At 25.1% G+C, this 27774-nt stretch overlaps 11 non-coding genes across 11 annotated transcripts; 5 read left to right on the top strand and 6 right to left on the bottom strand.

Annotated features, from left to right (window-relative positions):
• Window positions 1-220: 220 nt before the first annotated feature.
• Trnav-aac (transfer RNA valine (anticodon AAC)) lies at window positions 221-293 on the top strand. Its single transcript has one exon. It is a non-coding gene; the product is annotated as a tRNA-Val (tRNA).
• Window positions 294-2330: 2037 nt separating this feature from the next.
• On the top strand, window positions 2331-2412 carry Trnas-gcu (transfer RNA serine (anticodon GCU)). Its single transcript has one exon. It is a non-coding gene; the product is annotated as a tRNA-Ser (tRNA).
• A 3054-nt stretch (window positions 2413-5466) lies between these two features.
• On the top strand, window positions 5467-5537 carry Trnag-acc (transfer RNA glycine (anticodon ACC)). The gene has a single exon. It is a non-coding gene; the product is annotated as a tRNA-Gly (tRNA).
• Window positions 5538-8491: 2954 nt separating this feature from the next.
• On the top strand, window positions 8492-8563 carry Trnag-acc (transfer RNA glycine (anticodon ACC)). The gene has a single exon. It is a non-coding gene; the product is annotated as a tRNA-Gly (tRNA).
• A 7829-nt stretch (window positions 8564-16392) lies between these two features.
• Window positions 16393-16474, bottom strand: Trnas-cga (transfer RNA serine (anticodon CGA)). The gene has a single exon. It is a non-coding gene; the product is annotated as a tRNA-Ser (tRNA).
• Window positions 16475-16855: 381 nt separating this feature from the next.
• On the bottom strand, window positions 16856-16928 carry Trnak-uuu (transfer RNA lysine (anticodon UUU)). Its single transcript has one exon. It is a non-coding gene; the product is annotated as a tRNA-Lys (tRNA).
• A 1145-nt stretch (window positions 16929-18073) lies between these two features.
• Trnad-auc (transfer RNA aspartic acid (anticodon AUC)) lies at window positions 18074-18145 on the bottom strand. Its single transcript has one exon. It is a non-coding gene; the product is annotated as a tRNA-Asp (tRNA).
• Window positions 18146-18152: 7 nt separating this feature from the next.
• Trnai-aau (transfer RNA isoleucine (anticodon AAU)) lies at window positions 18153-18226 on the bottom strand. The gene has a single exon. It is a non-coding gene; the product is annotated as a tRNA-Ile (tRNA).
• Window positions 18227-20428: 2202 nt separating this feature from the next.
• On the top strand, window positions 20429-20500 carry Trnat-cgu (transfer RNA threonine (anticodon CGU)). The gene has a single exon. It is a non-coding gene; the product is annotated as a tRNA-Thr (tRNA).
• A 4852-nt stretch (window positions 20501-25352) lies between these two features.
• On the bottom strand, window positions 25353-25434 carry Trnas-gcu (transfer RNA serine (anticodon GCU)). The gene has a single exon. It is a non-coding gene; the product is annotated as a tRNA-Ser (tRNA).
• Window positions 25435-27471: 2037 nt separating this feature from the next.
• On the bottom strand, window positions 27472-27544 carry Trnav-aac (transfer RNA valine (anticodon AAC)). The gene has a single exon. It is a non-coding gene; the product is annotated as a tRNA-Val (tRNA).
• Between the last annotated feature and the right edge of the window lie 230 nt (window positions 27545-27774).

Below are 27774 nucleotides of genomic sequence, written 5' to 3'. Positions count from 1 at the left end.
CAATCTCAAAGAAGGATACTGTTTAATTTTGAGCGCATTATATAATTAGTTTTGTATATTACTTATAGATTTTATTTTTTAGAAGTTTATAGGTTTAATATTATCTTTTTTATACATACCATTACATCACTTCACATGTGTGATAGCAATTCAAATTCAGCCAATTGAAACCGAGTAACTTAAAAGATTTATATACGCGCGGTATAGGTTACCAACAAGTGTTTCCGTAGTGTAGCGGTTATCACGTTCGCCTAACACGCGAAAGGTCCCCGGTTCGAGCCCGGGTGGAAACATATTTTGTTTTTGAGTTTTGTTAGAATAGACATTTTGATTAATGTAACATTTTTCATAATTTACTGGTGTGCTGAAACAAGGTGTTTATTGCAGCTTTGACAAAATTGTATTAAATTTTTTAAGTGAATTATAACTTGGTATGTTGTGTAAAATTTTAAAAAAATGTTGAAGGACTATAATGTTCTAGATATATAATAATATTGAGGACAGTGAAACAGCTGTAAAACTTATTTGATTTTAAAAAAGTAAATCCATACGTTTATATGGACTTAATGAAACAATTTCTTAATATTTTTTTTTTAAAACAATATCTTAAATACTTTTGTTGTTATAGGGACAATTTTGTTTTTAAATACCACCTCAAGCATGTTAAAATTTTAATAAACATAGACTATTATTTAGTAAATAAAGTTGTTATAACATAACTTTTTGATGTTACATTACTTAATGTTACATTAAATTAGATAAAGCTAAAATAAATATTATGAAAGTTGTAATTTTTAAGTTTAAAACATAAATCTTATAAATTTTAATACATTTAATTATACGCACATGTAACCAGAAAAGTTTAATAAAGTTTTCATTTAATTTCATCAATCAAAATTTTGGTAAGTAAATGCAGTTGTAACAAATGTACTTTATAAAGCCTAAGTTTTGGTTTGACGATGTGAGCCTGGCTAGCTCAGTAGGTAGAGGGTTGCACTGTTAATACAACGGTCAGGGGTTCAAGTCCACTGTCAGGCTTCTTTTAAATTATTAATTTTTAATCTGTTTTGTTACATGTTTCGTTCAAGTTGAGTTTTATAGTCTATATCATATATTGTTTTTTAGTAAAATTACAAAATCTAAACATTTTAAATATGAACAAGTTTATAAAGGGTGAAAGTAGTTTTGACCAAAATAAGATACAAGCAATAAATTATTTAAAACTATGCATTTACATTTTTGTTGTTGTGTATAATAAAAAGTATTAATAAGAAAAATTTGAAAACTGCTTAAAGCATATTTGTATATTTTGTTAACTAAAAATTACTTGTTTGATTAAAAGTGATCTGCTTTTGTGGTTTTACCTTAAACGGTTTAAAGAATAACTTATAAAACCTAATAGCTTAATTAGCTTAAAAATGTTAAACTATCATCTTGTAAAAATTAACTTAAAGTATACTTAAACTATTCAGCGAATCAAATCAAGTTTTGTTTACATGTAAAGATAAAATCTATTTTATACAATATTTACAATTTTAGCTAATAATATTTTCAATAGGTTAAATATTCTTGTCTAATTTAAGCACTTCTTAATTTAACGAAAATATCATAGGACAGAAAGTTTTTATGATAAAAATACAAGCAACTCAAACTTTAAGCTAAATCATACAATAAAATTATTTGCCTTTTTCGTCGCTTAAACTGTTTAATCGTTGGTTTAAATCTAAATAAGCTGCTTTATTACAATACTGATAGTTTTTATTTTTGAATAACTTTATCATTTATCCTCTAACTTTAACAAAAAGTCAGATATTTGTTATTACGTGTAAACACTTAAACTCAATCATTTAATACAAACAAATACAAATACATTACTTCACAAAAGTACAACTAAGCAAAAAAGTTATAGACAGTTTATATACAACCAAAATTTAATACAATAAACTTTTCATTCAGTTTTACGAGTACCTCTTTTATATGACGTAATAATTATTTTTGAACTAAAATGGATAAATTGTAAAGATTAGAGGAAATATATTTAACTTATTAACGGAATTGTACTAAATTCACTAACTGGTTTTATTAAGCAAAAATATTAAGTTAGACTAGCAATATGTTTAGCAGCTTAACAACTAAATATAGTGGTGAATTTATGTTTTCGGAACACACAAAACTGAAATAAAGTTCTTAAAAAACTTAAAATGAAGAAAAAATTAAGCTTAGTTAAAAAGCATAAACTAAATATTTGCAATCATTTCTGTGTTAGGTACAAATAGAGATAGTTGTAACTTTACAGTTCAATATAGGCTTAATTTGTAAATCGTCAGTAAGACGGGGTGGCCGAGTGGTTAAGGCGATGGACTGCTAATCCATTGTGCTCTGCACGCGTGGGTTCGAATCCCATCTCCGTCGTCATTTTTGCTTACTCTATTTGATATGTGTTGTATAGAGATTGTTTTTTGTTCAAAACACTAAAGAGTTCATCAATCTCTTTCTCATCTTTTCGTAACATAAAACAGTCGTCAACATATTTGAAGTCAAAACACAAAACAGTCGTCAACTATAAAGCTCGTGAATATATTAGACAAAGTTGGCCCTAATGGCCATAACTTATCTATCGTGTTGGGAATACATTTGAGATTTAAATGTAAAATATAAATTGCACACCACTATTTGATAACTTTAAAACCTTCAGAAATTGTTTTTACTTATACTAGGTTTAAGATACTGAGAGCCTAAATACAATTATTTAAAAATACGGAAAGAAAACATGTAATACTTAAGTTACTACGTAAAGTATTGTAGGAATGATTTTATGCTTATAACATTACTTCCAAAAAGTTTTAGTTATAAACAAAACTCAAAAAAGAATCCAGTATATATATTTATTTATAAATAATAATGTGATAAATTAAACTTAAACACTTTCCACAGAACCCACTAGATTTCAGATCGTACTAGCTTAAGATAAAAAATTATTTTTTGGTTTTTATGAAACGTATGTTTTGGTTTATTAAAAATATACTTTTATTGATAAACTATTATATTTATGTATATGATTAATAAATTACACAGTACTCTTTCTTTATTAAACAAACGCATGTTTCTGTGTGTTAGTTTAAACTTCTAGTACTGTGTAAATATGTTTTTATATATTCCAGTGAACTTTTTTCGCATCTCTATTAGCGATTAACTTAAAATTTTAAACAACTATACATTTATATACAAATTTTAATCTCTTTTACGTTCGAACATGTTTAAAAATTTTAAATATTTTAAGTTATTTTTATCCTCATAAAATGTCTAATTGACTTTACTAATATTATACTTAATTATAAATGGCCAATGCTTTTGTTTTTATTTTCAAAATAGCAATTGAGTGTATTTAAAAACGTATAATATACTCGTTTTAAAAATTTAGTGATAATTAGTTGAAATAGTAATAATGTTTAAGAAAATATTTATATTTGTATCTATCTGATAAAATAGTATTTCAAATTAAGAGAGATGTGATTTACCAAGTGTTGATTTATGACTAAGAAAGGCAATCTTATCTAAAACAAAAGTAGCATTACATTAAATAATTTACTAGAGTCTCTGAGTAGTTTAATGAGCTGTTAATAAGTATATTTGAATATAATAAACAGGTGCTGTTTTCAAAAAAGAATTAGTACATAGTTATAAATAAAATAATAATAATAATGAACGACAGAGATGAGATTTAACAAATGTTATCCAAAGTTAATACAGTAAATGTTTAAGTATAAAAAAATACTGTTCTAAACTACAAACTAATCCAAGCACCCATCAGCAAATATTCTTAGCAACCTAGTTTACTTAAGACAAACATATTTGCTTCGTGACGTAATAAAACGTTTGACTTACTATTTATTATATCAATTTATTCTGTTCAGTCGAGTGCCCGAGTGGTCCAGTTATTTCGATGGCATGGGTTCGAATCCCGTCTCTGCCACTTTTTTTTTTAAATTCAGAGCTCATTTTTACCTAAATGCTGATTAAGTATAAGTTTTAACATCAAATAACGTTAACTTAATCAAAAATTATATAAATTTTATTATTTAACTTTAATTTTGATTTGAAATCAACAATGTATGTTAAACACATGTACAAGAGGTAATAAATTAAATAAATATCCGTCTCAGCCAGTACTTTTACTAAAAGCAGCTGTAGGGTAAATTAATTTCAACATGTTTGTGCAAGTTTAAGCTAAAAGTATAGTTCATTTTTTATACTGTGTTGTGTTTTATATTGGTATAGGTGTTAAATTTCACACTAAACAATTAAAACTTGTTATACTTAAATGCTATTCTAAGTACATAAAATAAATTACTGTGACATTAGTCCCTAATTTGACTTCAAGCTAATTTGTTCAAAAAACGACTTTCTTAATGTTCAATTCAGCATAAGACGTAATCATTTTTAATTTCTATTTCAAGTGTTTTAAATAGTTGTAGTTACACATTTCTTGAACTATATAGTTACAATTAATGTTTAAAAAATAATGTAGGTTTAAAAACTAAAAATTCATAAACATGTTTTGCTAATCACGAACAACTTTTATTGTATTTTATTGATTGAAAAACTTGTAGTGATTGTATCATTATAAATTGAAAAGCGTCAAAAATAAAATTTGATTTTCTGGTTTTGTAGAACTGTAAACTTTCATCATTGTTTAAAAGTATAACTTTATTTGTTTAAATTTATATAATAGAAAATAAATTCAATGTTGTATTTTAAGACCTGCTTATATAATAGTTAACAGACCGCATTTATTACAAATAGTATAAAAAACAAAAGGTAATAAAAGTGTCTTTGTTGAACAATAATAGTCGAATGTTTTAATACTAAAGTTTGACTTAACTCTTTATAGTTTATAAAAACCAATATAAATTAAAACCATTTCTAATTAATGTTTAAATGTAAGTTATAAAACTTATTTCTAATAAAATTACTTCAAAAAAAAAATGTTTAATCAAATTAATTGGACTAAGTTGTAGTACTATGCACGAAGAAGTTTTTGCACAAAGGGTCACTTTTGCACGTGGGGTCACTTGGTAAGGGTTAAAGGTAACATTGATAGTAAAAATAAATTAAAAAAAAAAAAAAAAAAAAAAAAAAAAAACTACAGAAAAAAAAAACTAAAAAAAGGAAAAAATTAGTAACCGAGGGTAAGGGTTAGAGGTAGCACTGATAAAAAAATATCTAATAAATTTGTTAGTACAAAAAAAACAAGAAAAAAAAACAGAACGAAAAAAGAAAAAAATAATTATCGATTGAGGGTAAGGTTAAGGGGCAACAGTGATAGTAAAAAATAACAATTTACAAATTTTTCAACCCGTGCAAAAGTGACCCTTCTTACATTTTAGATTTCTACCTATTGAAAACATGCCAAAAACATAAAGTATTTAGTGAGTATATAAACGCTACATAACATATCTATCATATGCATTGTTGGTTCAGTGGTAGAATTTTCGCCTACCACGCGGGAGGCCCGGGTTCGATTTCCGGACAATGCAGATTTTGCTTTTTAATAGGTGATATTAACAGTTTAAACTAATTAATAAAGTATTTCTATTGATTCATATATTTATAAGTTTTTTTTACGATAACACAATTTATAACTTTAACAGCTGTTACTGTATTTTACACATATTTTCGTAGAAATGTTTTTCGATTTTAAGTACAATAAAATCGTTGAACGACATGGTCATGGTTGTAATAAAACATTAAGTATTAATAGTTATTACAGTGTTTTGTGTATGTATGAAGAGTGTCTCTTTATAAACAAAATTTTAACAATTATTTTTATTTAGACAACTTTGAGCAAAACAACTATATCAAGTAGAAGTTTAAAAATATTACGTCACCATTATAGCTGCAAACATTTTTTTGACAAAAACAATCAACATTAATAAATGCTTGCAGAAATTTAAATACTTTTATGGCTCAGGTTTGAACTAGCACATGTTTTACAATTCTTAGATAAAACGACAATCTATGTCTATTGAAAACTGTATTTAGTGAGTAAACACAAATTAAACCTTTTATTTTGTAAAATTTAGCCACATAGATAGTTCTACGCATAAAATAAAAATTAGTCGACAAATATGTAAGTTGACCCATAAAAATTCAATTTAAAATACTTAAATTAGATTATTATTATCTTAATTAGAAATACAGTGATAAGAAGCACACTAAAATAAAGTGCAACACAAAGTTAAAAAAACTGAAATTTAATTAATTTACTCACCTGTTATCTAAGTAAAGTTATTATATTTAGAAATTTTCTCGTTTTTAAACATCAACTTCTACGTACCTGAAAAGTTAATGATTCTATTTAACTTTTAGACTATGAAATAGTATCTATGAAACTAGCAGAATTGTTTTTTGATTCTTTGCAAATAGTTTATCTGAAGCTTAAACAATAAGAAATTATAAAACAAACTTGCTTGTTCAATATCAATATTATTTGTCATCTATGTTTAAAAATTAGTATTTTCTTAAACTAGTTTTGTAAATATAAGTTTTACATACTTTTTGTATCAAAAACATCTTATTCTTTCAGTTGTACACTTATTAATTAAAACCACAAATTCTAAAATTCAGCTTTAAAAAATAAAACTAAAATAAAAAAGATGCATAAAATTACTAAAATTTAAGCATATAAACAAAAATCAACTTATTTAACACATGACATATTTTTTTTTATGAGTTTGGTTCATTGGGCTAGTGCTAGTGCCCATAGAAAAAGTAGGACATTTTGGCCTTTTTTTAGTCTGTTAGAATATCTCGAAAAATACTTATAATTTTATAGTTATATTCTTTGTAATAAATTCAGTGAATTAACTTTAGTAGTCAGTGTTATCGTTTTTATATAAATTTGATGTTTTTGGGGTTCTGGCCACTTTTGGTTATACTCAGTTTCGATCTTTAATTAGGGTCTTCTTACTTAGTCAAAAATAATATCTTTAAAACAGTCTAAATTAACTGACTAATGAAAACATCTTTAGTAAAAATTCAAAGAAAATAAAAACGCTAATTTTGTTATTTTTCGAAATTCTACGCAAACTAAAAAATATTTGTAGACCCTCTTGTTGTTCTTAGTTTGCTTAGCATAATAAAAAAGAAATAAAAATACCTAAATCTTTAATTTTAGAATGATTGCCGTTTTTACTTAGCTGTTTTAAAACATTTTTAGTTCTGCTTACTAGGATCTGAACTGTTAAAGTCTCTAAAGAAAAATTAAATTAAAAAGCATAAACTATTTCTATTATACTTATATTTTGGTAAGTGTAATAACATTTGGTTTTATCTTATTACAAATTTACTTAGTTTTAACTCAAAGAAAATTCAAATAGACTTTTATTTTAACAATTGATTTTCATTTACAAACAAAGATTTTGTTTAATTTTTAACAGCATATTTAAAAAAAATAAAACAATTCATATTATTCTGTCAATAACTAAGAGCTAAAAACGAAGTATTTAAAACACTATAGGTCCTTTTTAAGTTTTTGGTCATGTAGCACTTTAAACAGTGCAGACTTTGGTAAAATGAACTCATTTTGTGTACACATTTACTTTTTCAAGAATCTTGAACTCAAAGTTAAAGTTTTAAACCTTTAACAACAATAATTTGCTTAACTTTTAAAGTTTTACACCGACTAGTTAAAAAATATGTAACAAAACAGACATATTAAATTAATTGATACATTTTTTAAACTTGAAATAATGTTAAGATTGATTAGTTAGTATAACTTTTAATCAATTGATTGGTAACTTTGAAAAGTTTATAAGTTCAAGTATGTTTAAATCATTAAACGTTTTTAATTTAACTTCTAGTACAAGCTTAGAGTTCTTATTTAAGTTTAATTATCTACTTTTATATAATTTCAATATAGTTTTGTCGTTATATATAGTTTAATATACGATAAGTTTTCCCTAAAACTCACGACTTTGGTCAGTTATTAAATTTTAGCAAAAAACTTTCATTAGCTAGGTAGATTTTTTTTCATATATATCACTTTATTTTTACAGTTTGATAAATCGTTTAAAAATACTTAGGTTCATTTTCTTAGTCATTCATTAATCTAAATAGATATAAATTTAAATTATCAATTTAATATAATCACAAACGTAATGTTTTTTAACCAAACGTATTAAAATATACGAATGAACATAAAAGCAATTACCAAGTAAAGTGCGCGATTTGCAAAAAAGCATCAAATTTACAGCCATAAGCGCTTAACCACGTGAGAATTTACCGCTTAAATGAGCAGATAAACTGCATATTATACTGCTAGCGAGCAAAAACACGTTTAAAATTTGCAGCGCAATATTAAAGCACATTCTGTCGAGCTAATGGCAAAAAAATTAACGCTTGAACGCACATATGGTAGTCTTCGATTGCACTACATAGCTAGCTAAATTAGCTTTTGACTTTATATACAGTAAATTCTTAAAATCCACAAGCGTCGATGGTGTAACGGTCAGCATAGGTGTCTACCAAGCACTGGTTCCGGGTTCGACTCCCGGTCGACGCATTTCTTGATTTGTATTTTGTTAAGCCGTAAAAATTGTCTTTGTTTATAAAATCTAAGTTATGACAACTTTTTTAGTTTTCTTTAACTTTTCAGCGCTTTGGTTTTAGAGCCTGAAGCTTACATTCTTAAGAAGAAATTAATTTATTACAAGTTTCCTGAAGTATGGTGCACATATAGAATAAAGTGTAAATTAAAAAAAAAAATTACTAATAAATGTGAGTTAATACTAATATTTTTTGTTTTTAGTTTTCTATTACAACTATCATTTTAGTATAGCTATCAAAATTCGAAATTGTTTTAACAGATCTAGTCTTAAGAAAGCAAAAACGAAACCTATCTAACTTAGTTTATAAAGGATTTTCGTACCCGAAAAAATATTGTGTTAAATGTATAAATTGTGTTTTTAATAATAAAAAAGTTAGCAGAAGTTTGACCAAATAAATGTCAATAAGCTTTTACTTTGTGAAAAATCAAAAAATATTTTGTTTGTATAATAAAAAGTCAAAAAAAGATTTAGCAAATTTACCAAACCCATGGTTTTAACTATTTGAACAAATAAATCTAACTGGCAGTTTATTAAAATGATGTAAAAAGCTATCAACAAAAGATAACTTCAAATGTAAGAAAAACATAAAAATAACACGCCCATCGTGGTGCTTCAACCCACGACCGTTGGATTAAAGGTCCAACGCTCTACCGACTGAGCTAGCCGGACGCTTGAGGGAATTATGAATGTGAGGTATATATAAATACACGTGTGTACTTAAACATGTCACAATTATCAACGGTCGCTAAACTTTTTTAAAGTAAGTACTTTAAGTTTAATAGTAAAGTGTTTAGTTTGAAGTCGTAATAAATTTTTCTTCCTATTTATTAAATTTTTAATTGAGAATAAACGGAATAATAATTAACACGAATTCACACGTAGTAACTTTAACAATTAGCTGTAAAACGTAATTGATATCATCTAATTAAAATGTATTTAACAATTAAAGTACAAAATACTTAATATAAAATTTATCCACTTTAATTTAGCAATTTTTAATTACTTTCAGCTTATAAACCTTAAAACAACTAACATAATCAGTTGTAAGCACTAGTTTTAAATTTAATAAAACTACATGTTTTTTTCATATAATAAACTGTCATTTTATGGTAAACAGTGTATATTCTACAGTTATGTAAAAGTTATATCTAAAGATACTATAGTGTTTTTGGAAACCATTCAAAAAAAATCAAAGCTAGTGGAGATTTTTTTTTGGATAGATAACTCAAAAACTTTTATGGTTCAAAATAGTAAATATGGTTCAACTGAAAAAAATTAAAATAGTAGTAGTATTTCGCTTATAATCTGACTTTTTATAAATCACTTTATTTTGAAGATTTTGAATAATATTAAGTAATTATTTCAAGATTGAAAACCTGTTTAAACATTCGCCTATAACTTAGCGTTTTGGTGGAATTAAAAAATTTAAAATTTAAAAAATTTACAATATATTTTTAGTATAAATATTTGAAAAACTAGATTAAACTAACATCCTTATAAGCATATTTCTTTAACTTTGGTTTCGAATTTCTATTTTTGTCGTCTTTTTGTTGTAAAGAAATCTAGTAAATTTCGATATTTATCAAACTAATTAAAAAATAAAAAATTTTACTATAAAAGAAAAATAAATTATGAAACTATAATTATTAACCTTTTGAATGAAAACAAACAACATAAAACTTTATGTAAAATATAAACACTTTCCAATTTTTAAAGTAACATAAAAAACTGCAAAAGTACTTTTTAGTTTTATAGGTTACGAAAAGTATGATGCATATTTTAAACTTTTACAATTTTTAACTATGTTTGTCAATGATTTAAAGTTAAAATATAAAGATTAATTCTAACTTTAATAAAATAAACTTTCATTTAAGTCACAGAAAGACTACAGTTTAATTTTAAAAAGTGCAGTTTAAGTAAAGTAGGTTAAGCCGGACTTAAAACGTTATTTCATCATTAAAAACTATCAAATAACAAAATCAAAAAGCAATTAAATAATATTTTCAGAAACAATTTAATTCAGTCATATAAATAATATGGTCAATGCGTTGTAATGTAAGCGAGAAAAAATTACAATATCATAGTGACGTCATAATTAACTTATGCGTTTATTTATCAGAATATTTCAAATTAAATATTTGGCGCTATGGCTTAATTGTTTAAAGCGCCAATTTAAAAAACAGGAAACCACAAGTTCGAATACCGGTGGTGCCTCGCTCTCTTAGTTTTTCAAATAACAAGAACCCTTATAGTTAAAACGTTTTTAATTTTAATTATAGTACAGTAGACCTAAATCGCACTGAACTAAAAACAGGGAAGTATCTATTTGAGATTTTTTGCATGTATCGGAATATTAAATTTCAATCTAGCATGAGATTATATAAAAAAAAATTTTCAACCTTAAACAAAAAAAAACATTCATTTGTTTAGTATATCATTAAGGTATAATTTTCTTTGCAAAACCTATCAAATATCTCAACTTGTTTTTTTTACAAAGTTGTAAATTCGTCGTGATTTCACATTAAAGTTTTTTTAATTAAAGTAAGTTGTGCGATCAAACTTCTTATCAAAGTACTATTCAAAGTGTTTTAGTGAAATTTCTTTAATTCTATTTCTATTACAACAATAAGTTTTAAAGCTTTTTTACAAATATTTAGATTTTATAGTTATATTTGAACTATACCAACTTATTTTTTTATTACTATTAATCAAAATAAATTGAGAAAACTTTCTGTTTTTAAATGAAAATTATTTTCATATAGAGTAAACTCTCGCTTATTTACGCACATTGTGTCCACAGAAAAAATGCGTAAAGATAGGAGAGATCGTAAAGATACGGGAGGTATGAAATATACTTACTACAATGGCTGTTTTTTGATATTGCTTCTAGTTAAAAGCAGACTGGGGACTTTTTCACTTTTAACAATTTGTTTACTTCATTTGTAAATATAAAAACAAAAGATAAAACTCTACATATACTAAAAAAAGGATTTAAATTTATATAAAATAATAATACTTGTAAATTTTTTTTACTAATTTTAATAATAAGTAGAATTTATCTTTGTCTTTATTGATATGTGACTTATTTGATACTTAACATTTGTATTCTATTCTACTTACCTAATTCAATTAATAATGAGGCAGTTGTTAACAGTTAAAAAATGGTGTGGTTAAATTTGTTTCTATAGCCTTTTACAATAATATGCATTTTGTGCTGTAACGGATTTCTTCTTTTGAACTAAAATGTATAAAATTTAAGAAAATATTTTAGAATTTTAATTTAATCTCTTATTTTTAACGTAATTTCTGATATACTGAGGTATAACTAAATGTTTATCAGTTAGTTAAGGAACATAAGTTTACAAAGTCTAAAGATATAGAGAGGTGAGTTAGCATTTAAAAACATATTTTAAATTAAAAATATACAACAAGTCTAAATAGTTCAATATTAAATTTTGAATCTTTTAGATTATTAAAATGCGTAACTAAAACGAGAGCGCGTAACGTCACGAGTGCGTAAAGATGCGAGAGGTTACTGTATAACGTTTACTAATACTAAGCTGTAGTAACCTTTTTTAAAACATTTTACTCGAAAATAAATATAAAATATATTTAACACATGGAAACCAAGTAAACTATTAAGACAAAAACTACAAAAAATGCTTGGTCACTGAAAACTTTTATTGATGATAGCTTTTTTTGAAGCTTATAAACTTATATATATGTTTCTTATAAGGACGAAAACTGTCCTATGGAAAGAAGGCTGTATTATCCAATCTATAAAAACAAGTAGTTTAGATACAGGTAAAAGTTTTAGAAATAATTTTATTGATAAGCTATAATAACTTAATAACAGAATATTTATATGACAGAATAGTTTTTACTTCAAAATATTTATTAGAGTATTTAGAAGTTATACCGCTAAACGTATTATCAAACTACTTAATTCTATTTGAATATGCTTTGTTTTTTGATAATCCGTTTACTACAGTGAAACTAATAGTATTTAAAGCTAAGAATAAGTAATTTGCTTATTTATAGTGTTCAATTCGAATTGATTTCTCTATTATTTTTTTAAGTAATTGTAAAGTTATGATTTTCGTCTAACGTAGAAAATGTAGGTATAAGTTAAGCAATTAATAAAACTATTTAAAGTACTTAATAAGTAAAAAATGCATTTCCGCCGGAACATTATGATCAGAGGTCCAGCGGGCTATCCATTGCGCTACGGAGACAACTGATTGCAATGTGAATATTGAGTGTATCAGTTATTTTTTCGATTAACGTGAGTGCTTTGTTTGTATTATGATTTGTTATTTTGTTGTTTATTTTAGTTTACTTTACTTGTTTTAGACTTAATATTTACAAATATTATATAGTTTTATAACAGTCGGATTTAATATTAAGTATTTTACCTATTATTAACTATTATCTGTAGAAATTATTTTATTTTAATGATAAACATGTATGCACCAACTTTATTCTATGCTTCTATTCTTTCATTACAGTAATTATTTTTTACAGAACCCAGTTGAAGTGTGTTGATTCCTTAACACACAGAAACATATGTTGGTACAATAAAGGAAGATTACTGTATAATTTGTTTTTATTTATATTATATTTTTTGTTAGCAAACGATTAAACCTATATTTTGAACAGTTAGAGAATATTGAGTATATAAACGTAAAATGTAAGTCCAAGTCTAACTCTGCACTAATTCTTTATAATTAGCACACTTAACTATTTTTGTTTATAGATGGCAATTAATAAACACACTAACCAAAACAAACGCCTTACACGATATTAACAATATTAATTTAAAAGTATGATCTAAGCAAATTACTTAATGATATAAATTATACAAATATATTTTAAATTCTACTATTACCATTTAAAATAATATTTTATAAATCTGTCAGACTTTGATCCCATTATTACTTAAGCAACCAATCATTACTAACAAATTATTAATTTGATAAATTGAAAGCGTTGTTGTAAATTAATTATATAAAACTTGCTTATATCCGTTATGTATGCGTTAAAAAAGGAAGGTATTTTAAATAAGAGGAGTGAATTCATATCGTCTTGTCGACATATGAAAAAGCTCCTATTAAAATAAAACAAATTTTGAAGTATTTTATAGCAAATTAACTGTTGTTTTCGTCAATTTTAGTTGTTTGATTAGTTGGATGGTAGATCAATTTTTGTACTGAATATTTGTAATGTACAATGTTCAATTTTAACGTCATATTGTTTTTGTTTTTTTGTAAACTTTTGCATCTTTGTTTACCAATGTGCTTTTTATTTTAAATTCAAACTGGCTGAAGATTAAAGACAATCGTTTTTGTCTTTATGAAACAAATGTTCCAGTGTTTTTAAAATCGTCATTTCAATAAATTATATATATGTATATTATATTGTATTATATTAATAAAAAAAATAGCATAAAATTTTAGGTAAAAAAAAAGGCATCCGACTTTCGTCAAACGCCTTTTAAAAAACATAGCATAAAATTTTGGTAAAAAAAAAGGCATTCGACTTTCGTCGAACGCCTTCGAAAAAATAAAGCATAAAATTTTGGATAAAACAAAAGGCATCCGACTTTCGTCGAACGCCTTTGAAAAAAATATAGAAAGAAAAGTTTAAAAAAATTTTGAGCAATAAATGCCTCCGAATTTGCCCGCTATTATATATATATATTTATATATATATATAAATAAGTTGATTAACTTAATAAATTAAAACTTTCACACGGAGCCCACCTTAAGGGTTTTTTTAATAAAAATGTTTATTTCAAAATGTAAAAATTGAAGAACTCGGTTTTGTGCTTATGCACTTATCAACTTCAAAACAAGATCAAAATAAAGCACATAACAAAACACATACTTATTAACTTTATTTTTAACATTACAAGTATTTGGTGCAAAAATGGATCTTCTATCTTACTAAAAAAACAGCTAAAGTTCACAAAAACTACAGTTAAGCGACCATAAAAACTCTAAAAGATATTGTTTTTTATGGTCGCTTGAATGTGGTTTTTGTGAAATTTAGTTGTTTGTTTAATTAGATGCAAGGTCAATTTTTGCACCGAATATTTGTAATGTACAATTTTCAATTTTTACGTCATATTGTTTTTTGTATAACTTTTGCATCTCTATTCACCAAAACACTTTTTATTTTGAATTCAAACTAGCAGAAGATTAAAGACAATTTTTCTTGCTTTTATGAAACATATGTACTAATATTTTTTAAAATCTTATTATATTAATAAATTATATAAAAGCCCTTCACGTGGGCTCTGTAGAAACTGGTTGATTTTGTACACTCACCTTATTTTCTACATATATATAAATTTAAAACTATAATATAAAAACTATAATTTATACAGCTGTTTCACACATGAAATGTAAAATTTCATGTGCTCCTCAGTAAGCTACAGTTTATTATAATAGTAAACAGAAATTTAGATTTTGAAAATTTTTACAATAATTGCGACGTAGTAATGGTGCAGTTTGTTGTACGATTAGCTGAATTTGAAATAATACGCTGTATTTGTTAATTTATGCTTTTTAGGAAAGTTTAGAAAGGTTATTTTAAAAAAAATGTTTTAAGCTTAATGAACTGTAGCTTACTGAGGAGCACATAAAATTTTACACTTCATGTGTGAAACAGCTGTATAAATTATAGTTTTTATACAATTAGGTAAATATTTAGCTCCAATTTAATTTGTCGAGCACTTTCGACCATAAAATCTTTAATATATATTAAGGTTATTATTCAAACTTGAACACCTTCTACTGAGCCCACTTCAAGGGCTTTTAAATAATTTATTAAAATGTACGATTTTAAAAAACACTGGAACATATGTTTCATAAAGACAAAAAAAATTTTCTTCAATCTTCAGCCAGTTGAAATTTAAAATGAAAAGCACTTTGGTAAACAAAGATGCAAAAGTTTAAAAAAAACAAAAACAATATGACGTAAGAATTGAACATTGTACATTACAAATATTTAGTACAAAAATCTGTGTTTTGTTTTGTGCTTTGTTTTGATCTTGTTTTGAAGTTGATGAGTGCATAAGCACGAAACCGAGTTCTTTAAACTTTACAGAATTAATTGCGATGATGAAGTTTAAAATATTATATATAAAATAATTTTTCAAAAATAAAAAATAACTATAAGTTCGCTTCTAAGTTCTAAAAATCGGAAATTTTTTTTTTTTATTCTCTAAAATCTTAGAACATTTAGACTACAACAACTGTAAATATTTATAGTTATTTTATTTTAGCTTAATGATTTTTTTGAATTATTTAGTTTTTTGTTAGAAATAAAGTTAAAAATATTAGAATACTCAAAAACTTAAAATTTTGTTTTTAATAGAATACATTAAGAAATTATTAAACCTTTGAATAAACAACACTTTGGTTACGTAGTTTACGTACAACTTTAAAACATTAAATTACTTTAAAGGCGATTGTTTTAATAAAAACTAAGCAGTTTATGTGTTTAAACCGGTAGTTTTTATAAGAAAAAACATGTTTAAAAGAAAAAGTCACATTTTGTAGAAAAAAATTTTTGTAGGTCATCGTGATTAAAAAAAAATTATCTAAATTTTTTTTTACTTTTATTAGATCTAGTTTGTATTTAAGTTAAGTGAAAAGTCATCTTACTTTAAAATACTAAAAGTAGAAATGATAAAATCTGTACATGTTTTATCAATTAAAAAGGTGACTTTTATATTTAAATAATTTATATACTACAGCTATTCCAGAATAAAATAAAACGCTGCGAGCAGGATTTGAACCTGCGCGGGCAATGCCCATTGGGTTTCGAGTCCAACGCCTTAACCACTCGGCCATCGCAGCTCACGTTTGTAATATACTTTTATAGTTTATATAGCTAAACAGTTTTCAATACAAAACAAATCATATTAAGAAACCAAGTAAATAGTTTTTTTTAAATATATATATAGTTTGTGGTTACAAAAGACTAAGCTTTTCAAAAATTTGTTATTTAAATGTTATTTAGTTATGTTTTAGTTTTGTTATTCAGTTCTTATATCCAACAATAAATAAAATTATTTCAATGTTAATTTACTCGTAAATATATTCAACAAAATATGTTCTTCGTAAGTAGAAGAAAAATGATTAATTTTTAAAATAAACAATGCATAGGCAAACATAACTATTTTTTTAAAAATTGAGATGATATAATTAAATAATTTCCTAAAAATTTGTACAAATAGGAGCCTGACAGGGGACTTGAACCCCTGACCGTTGGATTAAAAGTCCAACGCTCTACCGACTGAGCTAGCCAGGCTCACGCCGATATTGAAATTGTAGCAATTTTAAATAAAACCGTCATACATCGTGACGTAATAATTCAAATTTTGTGACGTAGTTATTGAAACTAGTGTTGCAACAATAGAAAAAACACTTCAGATTTATCTTTTAGTATTTAAGCTGTTACAAATTACTGTTATTACAACATTGTTAGTAATCTTTGAATTAGGAATTGTAGTAATAATACTACTATTACTTTATATCAATAGTACGATTTTGATAGATATCTTTATATTTTCATTTATATAAGTTACGTTCAAATCTATTAGAATTCACTCCTTAAAAATTATTTCAAAATTATACAATGGGTTATTTATCTATTCAAATGTAAAAATATTTATACTCTTCAAGTAAAAATATTAAATAAAAAAGAAAAATAACACTTTTAGCACAAAATAATTTCCGGTTTTAAAATTACTTGTTTTTTTTTAGCACTTAATTGATGATAAAAATCAAAAACTTTTTAACGTATTTTACTTTGACTAATTAAGCGATCAGAAAGAAAGTTTTTTAATATAATCTATACAGACATTTATAAATAGAATAAATTTAATAAAAACTAGTTTTGAAGTTTAACCAATGTAGTTTTTCTTATTAACTATTTTAGAACAAAACTTTTATAGTTTTTTCAGCCATGGTTAAAAGTTTGATTATAACTTGACAAAGGTTTCGATGATAATCCGTTTGAACTATTATAACAAAAAAACCATTTGTTTTTATAAATACGTAAGTAAACTTAACTTTTATAAATTCAGAAAGCTTAATATTAATTCTTTTAAAATAAATTAAGTTTATTTTCTTATTAAAATATTAGTTACATGTTAAAAGCATATAGTAAATTTGTTATTTTTTCAAACTGTAGCAAAGATATACATGTGTAAAAATAAGATGTACGAAATAACTTAACTATTACTTAAACATAGCTGAAAAAACTATAAAAGTTTTAATTTAGAATAGTTAATAAGAAAAACTACATTGGTTAAACTTCAAAACAAATTTTTATTAATTTTGTTCTATTTATAAATTTGTGTATAAATTATTAGTGTTAATTAATTTACTTACACAAAATCTATGACAGTAACGTCATGATTAATGTTAACTAAACTTAGCAAAATAAAAATGCTCCCCGTCGGGGAATCGAACCCCGGTCGCCCGCGTGATAGGCGGGAATACTCACCACTATACTAACGAGGATTTGATGTGGCCAGTACGGGGATCGAACCCGCGACATTCGCGTTATTAGCACGACGCTCTAACCAACTGAGCTAACCGGCCACACATCAATACTTGCAAATTTTCAGTTTATAAAGCTGGAAGTTTTGATTGTTACGTCATGATCAACACTGCGCGACTACGTCTTTGAGGAAAACACATTAAATCCTTATCATTTTTTGTTGTGTTTTGATGTTTTAATTACTATGTTTCTCTATTAATTTTAATAAATTAAGTTTTTTAGTTGTATGAAGTTTAAGTAAGAGTATTTTATGAACAACTATTATACTTATTTTCAAAAGTTATTAAGTTTTACCTTCACTTTTATTGAAGTTATAGAAAAAATCTTAAGTTTACTTAAAATTTGCAAATATGCAGAAGTTGATCAAAATTTTATTTCTATTAAGCATCAACGTAATGTTTTATTTAGAGTTTTTAAAGTGCATTTAAACAGTATTAAGGATAAAAAATATATATATAAACATTTATAAGTATTTGTTGTATTTCTATATCTAGCAAATATAATATGTTACATATACTCAAAGCTACAAATATTTTATATTAGATACCCTATTTGTTGAATAGATAGATTTAAATCTTAAATTAAACTGAAAAGTAAAAACAGGTTGCTTAAGGAAAAAAATGATTTTTTAGGTTATCAAAAAGTTGTTTAATTTAAACAGTCAACTTTAAACTTGACAAAATATAAACAGCTTAAGTCTGCTCATAAGTCATATCCATGAAAAACTTCAGAAGTATTTAGAGGAGTTTTAAAAAAGTGGTGTTTAAATAAGCATTTTATAATATATAAGCTAAACAAGGAATCTACTTTAAAAAACTTCAGCAATTAGTATTTACTGAGTTTGAGTTGAGTTCAAGAAAAAATAGTACTTTTGAAAGTATAAACTCTAAGTAAAATAACAGAAAAATAACATCGCATTTTTCAAAACCACAAAGTTATTTAATCTAAAACGATAGAGTTTTTAAAGCAAAAATTAAATATCATTTCACTTAGGCTTTGATGGGAATTTAAGCAGTAATATCAATAATACATTTTTGTAAGTCCATTCATAAGTTTCAACTATATTCTTAATATTACAATTGTAGTACAAAAAAATAAGTTTGTTCATTTCATGCATCCTTTAACTTATTTTGATGACAGAAATAACAAGTCATAAGTTAGAGTTTTTTAAGAGGTTTTACTAACACAAAAAATTATCTATGGTTATATATTTTTTTGATAGCTAAATACTATCTTAATATAAAACCCTAACTCTGTGCATTAGTGTGCAAGTTTTAGAATAAGCCTTTACTTTAATTTAAGCATGCTTAAAACTTTGCATGCAAAAATAGGTGATTCAAAAAACACTTTTCTATACCAACTGTTTAACAAAGTAATCAATGTACAAAAAACTACTTTCAAGTATGTATATAGTCACACTACTATGCAACTTAGTGTAAATAATATAAAATGATTAATAGTATGTTCTGAAATGAGAAAATAAAAGTTCCTGTTACTTATATTTAAAGTAAGTTTTATATACAACTTAAAAAACTGCATGAAATTTTAATCAACAGATCTATAATCCAATTTCGTAATCAGTGTATAAAATCAGTTTAAAATAAACTATGTGAAGAGAAAACTAACTTAGAAATAAAATAGCTAAGCTAGTAAATTGGTCTATAAGTGTTTCTAAAAACTTCCCAAACAACTGAATTGTTATTAGATTTTTAAACCAGTTATAAAGCTTTTTCGTCATTCAACATATTGAACTTTTTTTTTAAACATTTGTTAATTATCTACATTTAAGAAAAAAACATTAGATGCCCTTTGAGGCCTTTTGGTAATATTATACAATTTAAGGTCGTATAAAATTTAAATATTTTTGTAAGTGTTTTGCCAGTTATGTATTAGCCATAAAAGAGCAGTTTTATCACTAAATAATATATTTTTAAGGCAGAATTTTTTTATTTTAAACAAAAACAGTGTTAAGTCAGATAACCTAATACAATGGTAGTATAAAGAAATTAATAATTGTAACAGTAACACTTCTGCTTGAAATTTACTATAACTTAAAAAACTCAGCTTCTACTACAAATCTGTTTAAGTTTATTCTGAACTTTTAAGTTAAGACGCTTTAACAAAAAAAAAATTAACATTATAAATTTTTTTCTGGTTGGAATAGCGGTGTGCTTATTAGGTGTTTACTCAGCTTGTCTTGTGCATGTGAGGTTTATAAACGCAATAAACTGATTTCATTGCAAGTCGCTATAGCTCAGTGGTAGAGCACTGCTCTCGTCAAGCAGGGGTCGGGAGTTCAAACCTCTCTGGTGGCACTTTTTTAAATTACACAGGATAACATATATAACTATTGAAAATGACATTATTTTCATTCTTAACTAGTTTCATAATACTGTAATTCTTTGCGTTTTTTGAAATTAAAGACTTTTTTACCTTGGTGTTTTAACTGTTTTGGGCTTTAAATGTACTATTTATTAAATATAGTTTATTTAAAAAGTTTTGATTTAAATGTTTAAAAATTGTTATGTAGATGTGTTTAAGGAGTTTATTATTAAAACTAAACCTGGTATCATTTAAACTTTAGTTCACTACTTTGAAAACTATAACTTATTTTAAGTATTTAGTCAAATTAATCATTCTTATGACTAAAAGGTTGTAGTTATCACATTTACAAACAAAGACTTTTCAGTTTAAATAAACGTTATCATAATGTACAAGCAGAAAGTTAATTCATTTAAGTAAGTTTATAAATGCTACATGTTGTAATTTTTTCAACCCTTGTTGGTTCAGTGGTGGAACTCTTTCAGCCACGCGGGAGGCCCGGGTCCGATTCCCGCTTAATACAGTTTTGCTTGTTGTTTTTAAATTTAAGAAGGATATAAGTAATTTTCTTATAGTTTATTTACAACAAAGCTTTCAACTTACCAAAAAAATATTTAATTTAAAGTTATTGATTGCTTAAAGTAATATTTAAATATAAGTCTGAACTGTTTTACAAAAATTTGTTTTTACTTGTTATAGTGGGGTAATAATTTAGAATATTAGGCTATAAAAAATAAAAGAACTTCCAAAAAGAATGGTTCTTTCGTTTTTTACAGTAATTTTCCGTTAGCAAAAATTTAAGAAAAGTGTAATTTGTAATATTCTTGTTGCTACGCAAGAACAGAAATTGAAACTTGTAATATTCTTGCGTAGCAACAAGAATAACACAAGTCACAATTTCTGTTTTATACTCTAAAATGTTTTACACAATAGTAGTGTTTAAAACTATTTTGTATAGTTAACATTATTTAATTAGTTGTTTAGCTCAAACTTTCATATTAATATCCTTAGTATCTTTAAACTATGATATATTAGTTACTGCGTTTACAAACCGCTATCTATAATACAATTGGTAAAAAAGTAATAATTATTAAGCATTAGTGCAAAGTAAGACTTGAATTACCATTTTAAGTTTATATATTCAAAATACAGTAATCGATAACGCGCTGATCTTAGAATTCAGAAGTTCTGGGTTCGAACCCTGGCAGAGATGCATCTTTTAAGTAATAATAATTTTTATTAGTTGTAACTTATACTTATATGTTCTAATTTAGACGAAAAACATCATTATATACTTTTAAAGAATGATTTTAAATAATAATTAATTGAAACTAAACATTATAAATATAAAAATTATTATTAGCTTTAAAATATACTAGCTTTACAGTAGTAAATGGATTATAAAACTACAGAGCAATATAATTAAGTATTTGGTAATACGTTAAGCGGTGTAATTGCTAAAGTGTTAATATAATTTTTAAAACTTAACAGCATCAAATAGCTTGAAGTATATACATATAGCACTAAATTTTTAAGTAATAAATTTTAAATATTAAAACGTGCTTTAATAGTTACGTCATAACGCTTACTTATATGTTTATATATGCAAAGTAACGTCTGATAACATAGTCCGACGTGGTCTAGTGCTTAGGATTCCTTGCTTTTACCCAGGCGGCCCGGGTTCGATTTCCGATAAAGGAACCTTTTGTTTTAATCGAAAATTAGAAATTGGTTTTTAAACGGTTTTATATTTTTTTTTTATACAATTGTTCGTACCTTAAATACATGAAATTAAACACAATAACAAATTAAAAAGATGAATTAAACGTTAACTTTAAACAAATTTCTATCTAAAAAAGTTCTTAAAAAAATTCTGTACAAGTTCATTCGAGCAATACAACTTGAGCAGGAAAAATACAAGCAGGAACAACTATGTTGCCCCTTAACCTTACCCTCAATCGATAATTATTTTTTTCTTTTTTCGTTCTGTTTTTTTTTCTTGTTTTTTTTGTACTAACAAATTTATTAGATATTTTTTTATCAGTGCTACCTCTAACCCTTACCCTCGGTTACTAATTTTTACCTTTTTTTAGGTTTTTTTTTCTGTAGTTTTTTTTTTTTTGTTATTTTTTTTTTTTTTTTAATTTATTTTTACTATCAATGTTACCTTTAACCCTTACCAAGTGACCCCTCGTGCAAAAGTGACCCTTTGTGCAAAAACTTCTTCGTGCATAGTACTACAACTTAGTCCAATTAATTTGATAAAACGTTTTTTTTTTTGAAGTAATTTTATAAGAAATAAGTTTTATAACTTACATTTAAACATTAATTAGAAATGGTTTTAATTTATATTGGTTTTTATAAACTATAAAGAGTTAAGTCAAACTTTAGTATTAAAACATTCGACTATTATTGTTCAACAAAGACACTTTTATTACCTTTTGTTTTTTATACTATTTGTAATAAATGCGGTCTGTTAACTATTATATAAGCAGGTCTTAAAATACAACATTGAATTTATTTTCTATTATATAAATTTAAACAAATAAAGTTATACTTTTAAACAATGATGAAAGTTTACAGTTCTACAAAACCAGAAAATCAAATTTTATTTTTGACGCTTTTTCAATTTATAATGATACAATCACTACAAGTTTTTCAATCAATAAAATACAATAAAAGTTGTTCGTGATTAGCAAAACATGTTTATGAATTTTTAGTTTTTAAACCTACATTATTTTTTAAACATTAATTGTAACTATATAGTTCAAGAAATGTGTAACTACAACTATTTAAAACACTTGAAATAGAAATTAAAAATGATTACGTCTTATGCTGAATTGAACATTAAGAAAGTCGTTTTTTGAACAAATTAGCTTGAAGTCAAATTAGGGACTAATGTCACAGTAATTTATTTTATGTACTTAGAATAGCATTTAAGTATAACAAGTTTTAATTGTTTAGTGTGAAATTTAACACCTATACCAATATAAAACACAACACAGTATAAAAAATGAACTATACTTTTAGCTTAAACTTGCACAAACATGTTGAAATTAATTTACCCTACAGCTGCTTTTAGTAAAAGTACTGGCTGAGACGGATATTTATTTAATTTATTACCTCTTGTACATGTGTTTAACATACATTGTTGATTTCAAATCAAAATTAAAGTTAAATAATAAAATTTATATAATTTTTGATTAAGTTAACGTTATTTGATGTTAAAACTTATACTTAATCAGCATTTAGGTAAAAATGAGCTCTGAATTAAAAAAAAAAAGTGGCAGAGACGGGATTCGAACCCATGCCATCGAAATAACTGGACCACTCGGCCACTCGACTGAACAGAATAAATTGATATTATAAATAGTAAGTCAAACATTTTATTACGTCACGAAGCAAATATGTTTGTCTTAAGTAAACTAGGTTGCTAAGAATATTTGCTGATGGGTGCTTGGATTAGTTTGTAGTTTAGAACAGTATTTTTTTATACTTAAACATTTACTGTATTAACTTTGGATAACATTTGTTAAATCTCATCTCTGTCGTTCATTATTATTATTATTTTATTTATAACTATGTACTAATTCTTTTTTGAAAACAGCACCTGTTTATTATATTCAAATATACTTATTAACAGCTCATTAAACTACTCAGAGACTCTAGTAAATTATTTAATGTAATACTACTTTTGTTTTAGATAAGATTGCCTTTCTTAGTCATAAATCAACACTTGGTAAATCACATCTCTCTTAATTTGAAATACTATTTTATCAGATAGATACAAATATAAATATTTTTTTAAACATTATTACTATTTCAACTAATTATCACTAAATTTTTAAAACGAGTATATTATACGTTTTTAAATACACTCAATTGCTATTTTGAAAATAAAAACAAAAGCATTGGCCATTTATAATTAAGTATAATATTAGTAGAGTCAATTAGACATTTTATGAGGATAAAAATAACTTAAAATATTTAAAATTTTTAAACATGTTCGAACGTAAAAGAGATTAAGATTTGTATATAAATGTATAGTTGTTTAAAATTTTAAGTTAATCGCTAATAGAGATGCGAAGAAAGTTCACTGGAATATATAAAAACATATTTACACAGTACTAGAAGTTTAAACTAACACACAGAAACATGCGTTTGTTTAATAAAGAAAGAGTACTGTGTAATTTATTAATCATATACATAAATATAATAGTTTATCAATAAAAGTATATTTTTAATAAACCAAAACATACGTTTCATAAAAACCAAAAAATAATTTTTTATCTTAAGCTAGTACGATCTGAAATCTAGTGGGTTCTGTGGAAAGTGTTTAAGTTTAATTTATCACATTATTATTTATAAATAAATATATATACTGGATTCTTTTTTGAGTTTTGTTTATAACTAAAACTTTTTGGAAGTAATGTTATAAGCATAAAATCATTCCTACAATACTTTACGTAGTAACTTAACTATTACATGTTTTCTTTCCGTATTTTTAAATAATTGTATTTAGGCTCTCAGTATCTTAAACCTAGTATAAGTAAAAACAATTTCTGAAGGTTTTAAAGTTATCAAATAGTGGTGTGCAATTTATATTTTACATTTAAATCTCAAATGTATTCCCAACACGATAGATAAGTTATGGCCATTAGGGCCAACTTTGTCTAATATATTCACGAGCTTTATAATTGACGACTGTTTTGTGTTTTGACTTCAAATATGTTGACGACTGTTTTATGTTACGAAAAGATGAGAAAGAGATTGATGAACTCTTTAGTGTTTTGAACAAAAAACAATCTCTATACAACACATATCAAATAGAGTAAGCAAAAAAGACGACGGAGATGGGATTCGAACCCACGCGTGTAGAGCACAATGGATTAGCAGTCCATCGCCTTAACCACTCGGCCACCCCGTCTTACTGACGATTTACAAATTAAGCCTATATTCAACTGTAAAGTTACAACTATCTCTATTTGTACCTAACACAGAAATGATTGCAAATATTTAGTTTATGCTTTTTAACTAAGCTTAATTTTTTCTTCATTTTAAGTTTTTTAAGAACTTTATTTCAGTTTTGTGTGTTCCGAAAACATAAATTCACCACTATATTTAGTTGTTAAGCTGCTAAACGTATTGCTAGTCTAACTTAATATTTTTGCTTAATAAAACCAGTTAGTGAATTTAGTACAATTCCGTTAATAAGTTAAATATATTTCCTCTAATCTTTACAATTTATCCATTTTAGTTCAAAAATAATCATTACGTCATATAAAAGAGGTACTCGTAAAACTGAATGAAAAGTTTATTGTATTAAATTTTGGTTGTATATAAACTGTCTATAACTTTTTTGCTTAGTTGTACTTTTGTGAAGTAATGTATTTGTATTTGTTTGTATTAAATGATTGAGTTTAAGTGTTTACACGTAATAACAAATATCTGACTTTTTGTTAAAGTTAGAGGATAAATGATAAAGTTATTCAAAAATAAAAACTATCAGTATTGTAATAAAGCAGCTTATTTAGATTTAAACCAACGATTAAACAGTTTAAGCGACGAAAAAGGCAAATAATTTTATTGTATGATTTAGCTTAAAGTTTGAGTTGCTTGTATTTTTATCATAAAAACTTTCTGTCCTATGATATTTTCGTTAAATTAAGAAGTGCTTAAATTAGACAAGAATATTTAACCTATTGAAAATATTATTAGCTAAAATTGTAAATATTGTATAAAATAGATTGTATCTTTACATGTAAACAAAACTTGATTTGATTCGCTGAATAGTTTAAGTATACTTTAAGTTAATTTTTACAAGATGATAGTTTAACATTTTTAAGCTAATTAAGCTATTAGGTTTTATAAGTTATTCTTTAAACCGTTTAAGGTAAAACCACAAAAGCAGATCACTTTTAATCAAACAAGTAATTTTTAGTTAACAAAATATACAAATATGCTTTAAGCAGTTTTCAAATTTTTCTTATTTATACTTTTTATTATACACAACAACAAAAATGTAAATGCATAGTTTTAAATAATTTATTGTTTGTATCTTATTTTGGTCAAAACTACTTTCACCCTTTATAAACTTGTTCATATTTAAAATGTTTAGATTTTGTAATTTTACTAAAAAACAATATATGATATAGACTATAAAACTCAACTTGAACGAAACATGTAACAAAACAGATTAAAAATTAATAATTTAAAAGAAGCCTGACAGTGGACTTGAACCCCTGACCGTTGTATTAACAGTGCAACCCTCTACCTACTGAGCTAGCCAGGCTCACGTCGTCAAACCAAAACTTAGGCTTTATAAAGTACATTTGTTACAACTGCATTTACTTACCAAAATTTTGATTGATGAAATTAAATGAAAACTTTATTAAACTTTTCTGGTTACATGTGCGTATAATTAAATGTATTAAAATTTATAAGATTTATGTTTTAAACTTAATAATTACAACTTTCATAATATTTATTTTAGCTTTATCTAATTTAATGTAACATTAAGTAATGTAACATCAAAAAGTTATGTTATAACAACTTTATTTACTAAATAATAGTCTATGTTTATTAAAATTTTAACATGCTTGAGGTGGTATTTAAAAAAAAAATTGTCCCTATAACAACAAAAGTATTTAAGATATTGTTTTTAAAAAAAAATATTAAGAAATTGTTTCATTAAGTCCATATAAACGTATGGATTTACTTTTTTAAAATCAAATAAGTTTTACAGCTGTTTCACTGTCCTCAATATTATTATATATCTAGAACATTATAGTCCTTCAACATTTTTTTAAAATTTTACACAACATACCAAGTTATAATTCACTTAAAAAATTTAATACAATTTTGTCAAAGCTGCAATAAACACCTTGTTTCAGCACACCAGTAAATTATGAAAAATGTTACATTAATCAAAATGTCTATTCTAACAAAACTCAAAAACAAAATATGTTTCCGCCCGGGCTCGAACCGGGGACCTTTCGCGTGTTAGGCGAACGTGATAACCGCTACACTACGGAAACACTTGTTGGTAACCTATACCGCGCGTATATAAACCTTTTAAGTTACTCGGTTTCAATTGGCTGAATTTGAATTGCTATCACACATGTGAAGTGATGTAATGGTATGTATAAAAAAGATAATATTAAACCTATAAACTTCTAAAAAATAAAATCTATAAGTAATATACAAAACTAATTATATAATGCGCTCAAAATTAAACAGTATCCTTCTTTGAGATTGTTTAACTAGT

This window comes from Thalia democratica, chromosome 2 (genome assembly GCF_965202585.1).
Source record: "Thalia democratica chromosome 2, ktThaDemo2.hap1.1, whole genome shotgun sequence".
NCBI classification, from domain to species: domain Eukaryota; kingdom Metazoa; phylum Chordata; class Thaliacea; order Salpida; family Salpidae; genus Thalia; species Thalia democratica.
This window is presented reverse-complemented; position numbering and strand designations above follow the sequence as displayed.